Raw genomic sequence first — 9,374 nt, forward strand, 5'->3', positions numbered from 1 at the left:
AAAATGGGGTTCAGAGTTAAACAAAGAATTCACAGCTGAAGAATGCCGAATGGCTGAGAAACACGTAAAGAAATGTTCAACATCTTTAGTCATAAGGGAAATGCAAATCAAAACAACCCTGAGATTTCACCTCATACCAGTGAGAATGGCTAAGATCAAAAACTCAGGTGACAGAAAATGCTGGCGAGGATGTGGAGAAAGAGGAACACTCCTCCATTGTTGGTGGGATTGCAGACTGGTACAACCATTCTGGAAATCAGTCTGGAGGTTCCTCAGAAAATTGGACATTGAGCTACCTGAGGACCCAGCTATACCTCTCTTGGGCATATACCCAAAAGATGCCCCAACATATAAAAAAGACACGTGCTCCACTATGTTCATAACAGCCTCATTTATAACAGCCAGAAGCTGGTAAAACCATTCTGGAAATCAGTCTGGAGGTTCCTCAGAAAATTGGACATTGAACTACCTGAGGACCCAGCTATACCTCTCTTGGGCATATACCAAAAAGATGCCCAAACATATAAAAAAGACACGTGCTCCACTATGTTCATAGCAGCCTCATTTATAACAGCCAGAAGCTGGAAAGAACCCAGATGCCCTTCAACAGAGGAATGGATACAGAAAATGTGGTACATCTACACAATGGAATATTACTCAGCTATCAAAAACAATGACTTTATGAAATTCATAGGCAAATAGATGGAACTGGAAAATATCATCCTGAGTGAGGTAACCCAATCACAGAAAAACACACATGGTATGCACTCATTGATAAGTGGCTATTAGCCCAAATGCTTGAATTACCCTAGATGCACAGAACACATGAAACTCAAGAAGGATGTCCAAAATGCGAATGCTTCCCTCCTTCTTTAAAAGAGGAACAAGAATACCCTTGGCAGGGAATAGGGAGGCAAAGTTTAGAACAGTGGCAGAAGGAACACCCATTCAGAGCCTGCCCCACATGTGGCCCATACATATACAGCCACCAAACTAGATAAGATGGATAAAGCAAAGAAGTGCAGGCTGACAGGAACCAGATGTAGATCTCTCCTGAGAGACACAGCCAGAATACAGCAAATACATAGGCGAATGCCAGCAGCAATCCACTGAACTGAGAATGGGACCCCCGTTGAAGGAATCAGAGAAAGGACTGGAAGAGCTTGAAGGGGCTCGAGACCCCATATGAACAATATTGCCAACCAACCAGAGCTTCCAGGGACTAAGCCACTACCCAAAGACTATACATGGACTGACTCTGGGCTCCAACCTCATAGGTAGCAATGAATAGCCTAGTAAGGGCACCAGTGGAAGGGGAAGTCCTTGGTCCTGCTAAGACTGAACCCCCAGTGAATGAGATTGTTGGGGGGAGGGTGGTAATGGGGTTGAGGATGGGGAGGGGAAGCCCATATAGTAGGGGAGGGGGAGGGGCTAGGGGGATGTTGGCCTGGAAACCGGGAAGGGGAATAACAATCGAAATGTAAATAAGAAATACTCAAGTTAATAAAGATAAAAAAAAAACCTAAATCTTTTTTTTAAATGTGCTTGAAGGGCATCGTTAAGGAAATAACATCATTCCATTCTGTTTTCTGATGCTGTGATAAACACAACTAAAAACAGCTTGGGGAGAAGAGGGTTTATCTGGGCTGACATCATGTAGGAAAGGCAGAGCAGGAACTCAAAACAGGAACCTGGAGGCAGGAGCTGATACACAGGCCATAGAGGGATGCTGCTTATCGGCTTGCTCCCTGTGGCTTGCTCAGCCTGCTTTCTTGTAGAACTTGGGACCATCTACCTTCACAGTGAGCTAGACCCTCCTACAACACTTATCAATCAAAATATGAACCACAGACATATCCATAGGCCAATTAGATGGAGGCATTTCCTCAGTTGAGGTCCCTCCTCCCTGGTGACTCTAGTTTGCATCCAGTTGAAAACATCCAGCCACAATATGGGAGCAAATCCTTGAGGTTCTTACAACCAAGAAGAGCATTTGTTTGCAATACACGAAGAGGTCTTATAATTCAACCATAAGATGTGTAGTCAAAGGGGCAGAAGTTTCAAATCACTCACTGAGTAGGATGTAAGAATAAGAATCAATAAGAAAATAGAAAAGCACTCAACATCATTCCTTGTCAAAGAAATGCAAACTGAAATCAATGAGATGCCAGTTCATACCGGTATTAGACAACTATTGTCAAAACAAATAGTAAAACGAGTCACTGAGTATACAGGGACACTGACATTGTTCATGGGCACACAGAATGACACAAAACAACTTAGAAGTTCCTCAAAATAGTATGTATAAAGTTATCATAAGACAGCACTTTCATGTTAGTTATCTACATCCTATATACCTATATGAAAAATGGCATCTTCGTGTACATAAATGGCTGTACTGCGGCAGTCTGTCAAACCCCCTAACAGAAGAACCCATGTGTCCATCACCTGCTGAAAGAATAAACAAATGTATTATGTCCATAAAAGAGAATATCGCCTGTCAATAAAAATGACTGAAGAACTGACACATACAAAGACAGACCTTGAAAGCCTTGTGTGCAGTGAAAGAATCAGACAATAAAGACTGTGTGTTGCATGGTTAATTTGCCTAGATTATTCAAAACAGCAAGTCAACACAGATGCAAAGCAGATTATAGGTTTCCACGCACTGGGAGGGTTGAATGGGAAGGGAGGGGATGACTATTAATGAGTACTGGGGAAGGAAATGTTCCAAACATATTTTGCTGATAGTTACACACTTCTGTAAGTGCACTAAAAACCACAGGACACAAATACACTCAAATGAGATTTGTGCTGTGTAAGTTAAATGTCAGCAAAGGTTTTAAAAAGAATATTCACAACACTGCTTGTAACACCAAAAGTCTGCAATAATCTGACTATCTGCCAACGGTGAAACGGATGCACAGGTTTGCATACTTACGATCTGAAATGTGAACAGCAATGAGATAAAGACTGTCAAAGGCGCATCATTGAATAGTGGAAGAAACTCCTGAAGTTCAAAAATGATCGCACTTAGATGGTTCAGGTAAGCCAGAGAAAATGAAATAGTTCTTTCTCGACTTGATTTCTCATTCAAAGGAGGAAAAACTCAAAGTTATGATTAACAATCTTTCACATTATGAATTTTTTTCATTTTGAACATTGAAAACAATATGGCTGTAAGAAAGGGGCCAATATGTTCTCCAGAAAGAGATGTCATCGATGTTTTTATCTATATTTTGTTCTTTATTCTACCCAAACCTTTTTCAAAAAAACTAAGTAGAAAAACAAGTCTGTTAAAGTCTGAAACACAAGCACAGACAGGTGAATAAATTCTGAACTCTACGAAACATCTATTAAATGCCACATGGGTGATCAAAGGCTGAATCCATATCCCATCCCAGCATGAAGGACTGGTATGCTGAGTACAGTTGAGGATAGAGAGCTTTTATTCCAAATTGCCATGAAAGACTTCATAGAGTCCCCTGATACTTCAAGACCTCTGTCAGAACAGAATCAGGTTACCAAATAAAAAGTAAAAAGTAAAAACCTTTGAACTCTTCCATTTTTATTTTGAGGTATTTTTCCCTCTTCAGAATCCTCTGGGCAGATATGAAAACAAAGATGTGAGACTTCCACCTCTGAGGTTTCGGTTGGGTAGTTTGCCAGCATTCTGTGGCTTTGTTTCTAAAAGGGGTGGTTAAAAGGATCAGCGGGGTCCTGAGTCCCACTATCAGTAGATTCTGATTCAATGACACTTTGATATTTGTCAATGTTAAAATTCACTCTTAGGAATTTTGAAGGAATTTCTGAATGAGCTTCTTAGTGTCCCAAGTCTGGTTTTACACTGTATAGTCAGATAGCCAATGTAAAGCACTAATGAGTAACATCCTCATAGCACCAAATTGGCTCAACCTCAGGTCCCGTGGATGAGAAGACCCTGAAAGAAAGCAAGCAGCTATGTTTTATCTAACAAGCAAAGCTGGAACCCCATCTCACTACAGACTCCCAACAAGAGCTGAACAAAAACTAAGTAGCCAGAATTCTCCATGTCAATCATGTTCATTCTTAACAGAGGTACTTAACAGAGAAAATGAGGAAGAACACAATAAGAGATCTCATTCCCAAGGTATGTGACAATGGCTTTGGGTACATAAAAACAATCTAACTGGGCCTCAAATTTTATTCAAAGGTTTTTATGCCTTTGTATGAAAGTTGAAATTAATAATCAAAAGAAAATTGTCAATCTTCAGATTTCTTTACTTCTCCAAAATGGTATTGTTACCATGGTCAGGCATGATGGCACACACCTTTAACCCCAGTGCTCCTGCCAGCAGGGACCCAGTTATTTGTGGGGGTCGAGGGGGACCCATACCTGCAGGAGAACGGGTGAGAAAGAGGAGCGAGACCAAGCAGTGTCCTTGTCAAGGTCTGTTTATTGAGAGGAATGTACAGCATTTAAAGCTCTGAAGCAGGAATTGAAGCAGGAACTGACGCTTAGGGCAGGGGAGTACTGGGAAGTGCCCAAGGATATAAGGTAAATCATTAAACTGCAAGATATTCTCCTTAGACACTAAGGCAACAGTCTTCCAGGGACAAGTTCTTTGAAAAGGTCAAGCCCTTCTCAGGAATCTGCTCAGGGCAGGGCTCTAGCTTTGCTTAGTTCGGACGTCAGGTCCCCGACAGTTATTTAAATAACAATTTTATGAACTTCAAGTAAAAAGAAAAAGTTTAAAATTGCCCCCTAGACAAAAATTGAAGCCAAAAGCGGGCCCTGGAACTGCCTGTTCCAGAAACTAGCTGATCACAGAAAGAGTAATTGCACCAGCTGGTTCAGCCACTTTGTTCCAGGAACTAGCTAACCATAATAGCAGCTGACCATAGTAGCAGGAACTGGTTAACCATAAAGTTAGATTAAAATCTTAAAGAATGATCATGAGAAACAGGAGGTTCTACCTTGTGATTCGGTATGGTTTTCCTTTAAATACCCCTTCTTCCAACCATTTGAGGTTGAACTCCTCTACCCCTGCATGGGATACAAGTCTCGACCCCAGTGCACTGGTTTCTGTCGTCCCTAGCAATAAACCTCTTGTTGATTGCATCAAGATCGGTCCCCCGTGAGTTCTTGGGGGATCTCGTCATCCGGAGACTTGAGTGAGGGTCTCCCCGCTCCGGGGGTCTTTCACAAGGAAGTATTAGAAGTCATTTGATTTTCTTTAATGGTTGTATCATAGCTCCTTAAATTTCTTTGAAAGTAGATTTTAATTCAAATCTCAAGTATCTATGTAAAAAGCCAGCCCAGTGTTAGGGAGGTGGAGACAGGAGGATCCAGCTTGCTGGTCAACCAGTCTAGCAGAATCTGTGAGCTCCAAGTTCAATGATTGACTCTACCTCAGAAAGTAAAGCAAAGAGTGATTGAGGAAGATACTCCACATCAATATCTGGCCCCCAGAGGCACACAGGCATGAGAGTGTGCGCACACACACACACACACACATTCAAAAGGCAAACAAAAAAGAAATTTCACAAATAACTCTCTTCTGTTTGATGAGAATTATTGATGACAAACGTATTCTAGATTCCTACTATATTCTGAGATCACATATATTAAGCATTAAACACTGAATATCAATATGCTTCTGGGTTTCTTTCAAAGGCTGAAAAATAATGCAAGGCTGACTTCACTGATGTATCAACATAGAAATTTGTGTTTTTTATTTTCTCATCCATGGGTATCTGTCTTTGTTGAAATCCCCTCCCCCGTGGTATCTTTTACATGCCTGAGATTCTCTCTTCTATTGCTTGTATTCTGTTGGTGACGCTTGCATCTGTAGTTCCTGTTCTCTTTCCTAGGTTTTCCACCTCCAGGGTTGTCTTGCTTTGTGTTTTCTTTAATGTTCCTATTTCCCTTTTATTTTCTTGTACAATTTTTTAATGGATATTTTATTTATTTACATTTCAAATGTTATCCCCTTTGCCGGTTTCCCCTCTGGAAACACCCCAGCCCATCCGCCCTCCCCTGCTTCCATGAGGGTGCTCCCCAACCCACTTCCTCCCTCCAAACTCCCCACCCTGGCGTTTCCCTACACTCGAGCCTTCCCAGGACCAAGGGCCTCTTCCTACATTCACTTCTACAACCACCCAAGAGCATTACCTGCCCTTGCCTTTCTCTGTAGAAGCGAATGGGAAAGGAAGGTGTCTCTGCAGAGACTTGAGTGAATTAGTAATGGGGAGAGCAAGAGGTTCACAGTAAATTGCAAGTAGATTTGAGACTCCAACCAGGTTAATCCAAACACTAAACCAAAGGTTACAAAATTGTAAAACATTGCTGCTCTTCTCGATGCTTTTTATTTGGAAAATAATTAATTTTCACTGAACACTTCATTGTGGTATTACTATTATTACATAAACAAGTACAGATTTTAAAATTTTTTTTGTATAATGGTAGGTATAATCCACAGAAAGTCAGTAGAGTTTTAAGGTGTAAGGGGGTCCTGAGACCAATGAATAAGAGGTGCAGACGTAATTGCGGGACATAGAATGTGTGTGGATCTCACTCTAGGCCGAATGCTGCAAAAAAAAAAAAAAAAAAAATTGTTGAACGATTTTTAAGCAGAAAAAAAAGAGACCTGGTTCAAGTGTTTAAGAAATGACTCGGGGTTCTGTAAGAAGAATAGACAGACTGGTGAGAAAGGAAAAGGACCCATCTGCCGGCTTATCAAATTACCGCCCACAGAAGTTTTTACTTTATCTGGTTATATTTATTTTGGGTTTGTAGTGCTGGAAATCAAACGGGAAGCTTCATCCAGTAAGCAAGTGCTCTACCACGAAGCCCCACCCCCCACCCTCCCACAGAGGCTTTCCCAAGTTCCAGAACTAAGAGTGGAAACCTTCACAGTAGAAAAATAAAAAATAAAAAGGCCACTTGAAAATTATCTTTCTATTGTGGAGCTAGAGAATTGCAAATATCGTGTCAATTTAAAAGATGGGGTCAAATGACTCCTGTAATTGACAAAACAACATTCGATGTTCTTTTTGCTTGTTTCTAGACCTTGGTAATTTACCTCAGCCTGGATACTGTGTGCTGTAGGCCTTACCGAGGCAAACCATATAATTTTTAAGCAAAACGATGCACCATTAAAATTTTCTATGGGAAATGGAATAGTCCGGAAACAAAGCTGCTGCTGCCGCTGATGCTGCTGCTGCAGGAGGCGCTGCTTTTGCAGTTAGGAAATTCACACCTGTCTACACCAGCAGAAATGGAACTTCACCCTCCTTATAAACGGCGCTTTTCAAGACTGATAAGGTGGTAGCTTTCATTACATCATACCATAAAAATAAATAAATAAATAAATAAATAAATAAATAAATAAATAAATAAATAAATAAAATCCTGAATACCCTCTAATTATATTATACTGTTTTATGGGCTAAGGAGTATTTTATTTTCTTGCTAAGTATCTACCCGTGAAAACAATACACCCTCAAGAAAAACTGGATTGCCCTGGCTGTCTCAAATATCTTTACCAAACTTTTCCACCCACCCTAAGGAATATTCAAGGTTGTTGCTCACTAAAAACTTTCAGTTTAATCTTTCTGCCATCTCTAATACCTCAGAAAATATGGCTAAATTGCTAAGAGAAATGAAAACGGTTCCTTTCTACACTTACAAATTCTGGCCTTGCCATTCTCTTCTCTTGAGGGCCTGCTAACGGTGTGCATCCTGAGCATGACCGTTGTATCTCCTCAGCACCCACACTGTACCCCCTTATCACTGGGAATGTAAAGGGGTAAGAGAAGAAATACATAAGGATTTTAGTTTTTCTAAGTATAAAAGAAATTGCATGGGATAAAAGAATCAATCATGAAGGCACAAAACAGAGGTAGGCGGTGGCTGCTGAGGCAGGAGAATCGTTCTTGAGGGCATGGCCACTGGTAAATTTCCCATGCTCTGCGGAACAACCTCATTCATACCTGTGCCCATATGGGCACCAACTTAAAAGGAGAAAGATGAACTCAGGAGGAGACTATTTGGGGCTGTGTATGGAGGAAGTAGGGGGTGGAGTTGGAGAATAGATACTATCATATCTCAAGAATTCTCAAGAACAAGGAGAAATCCACTGAAGGTTTCCTATGGTACGGCCAAGTCAGGCTCACAAAGAACTACTCTGAATTGCTCACTCAGTCTCCAACATTAAAACTAAATGGAAGGAAGATTTGGTGTTTAAATCTCTTCTCAGCTAGCAGGCTGTTTTGGCCAGTGGCAGAAGGGAAATGGTTTTTCCAGCTGTGTGATTGAGTGTGTGGAATAAATACAAATAAACGTGGAATTAAAACATATGGCCAGCATCTATGGAGCCAAGTGCACTGCTTTAAAGCATTCTTCAGGAAAGGAGAGGACATCGCTTCTCGGCCTTTTGGCTAAGATCAAGTGTAGGAAAGGAGAGGACCCGAGAAAAATATAAATGTGTTTGAAACGGAGCTTGATAGACGAAATGTCATTTTCATGCAAATTTTCAAAACTGCTTTTAAAGTAAAACATGCCAGGCTTATTAAATCATTTGCACCATAGCTAGAATATGGGGACTCTGGAACTCAGCTTAATTTCCTTCTATTTCTCTCCATCTCAATTTTTTCTGCCATTAATATTACCACACTCTGTCAGACATACCACGTTGCGCCTACACCTGAGGGGAGGAAGGGAGGAAGGAAGGAAGGAAGGAAGGAAGGAAGGAAGGAAGGAAGGAAGGAAAGAAGGGAGGGAGGGAGGGAGGGAGGGAGGGAAGACAGACAGATGGAGGGAAGGAGAGAGGGAGGGAAGGAAGAAAGGGAGGGAGGGAAGAAAGAAGGAAAAAAGGACAGATAGATGGAGGGAGGGAGAGAGGGAGGAAGGGAGGAAGGGAGGGAAGGAAGGGAAGGAGGGAGGGAGGGAGGAATTCCATGCTCTGGAGGCTTCAATGTTTTGCTCTGTCAGGGGCAATCGCCATAGGAAGCAGGACGGTTTAAACAGAAGCAGAAGCTGTAGTAATCATGCCTGGGCTAAGCTGGGGTTGTAGCAGCTGCCAGCATCGTGTCATTTCAGACATTCTAAAAGGTCTCCCCTAAGCTCTCAAAACTTATGCTTTCCAGTTTCTATTTCATGCCAGTAATTCTCATAGTTTCCACTCTAACCCAAGATGGCAGATCCCTTTGCTTGGTGATGGACATTATCTCAAAGTTCAAGTGAATGACAAAGTTATGAGTCAGTAAGAGTTTGAGCCAAGCACAGTGGTGAGAGACGGCAACATCCACATTAAATAAAGTGGAAACTTCATCTACCATAAACGTGCGTGAGCCACATGGGACAAGTAAGTAGAGGTCAATAAACTGATCTT

General features: G+C 41.4%; 1 pseudogene; it reads left to right on the forward strand.

The window, feature by feature from the left end:
• Positions 1–8,401: 8,401 nt before the first annotated feature.
• LOC120098416 (U2 spliceosomal RNA) lies at positions 8,402–8,572 on the forward strand (annotated as a pseudogene).
• Positions 8,573–9,374: the final 802 nt, after the last annotated feature.

This window comes from Rattus norvegicus, chromosome 18 (genome assembly GCF_036323735.1).
Source record: "Rattus norvegicus strain BN/NHsdMcwi chromosome 18, GRCr8, whole genome shotgun sequence".
In the NCBI taxonomy this organism is placed as follows: domain Eukaryota; kingdom Metazoa; phylum Chordata; class Mammalia; order Rodentia; family Muridae; genus Rattus; species Rattus norvegicus.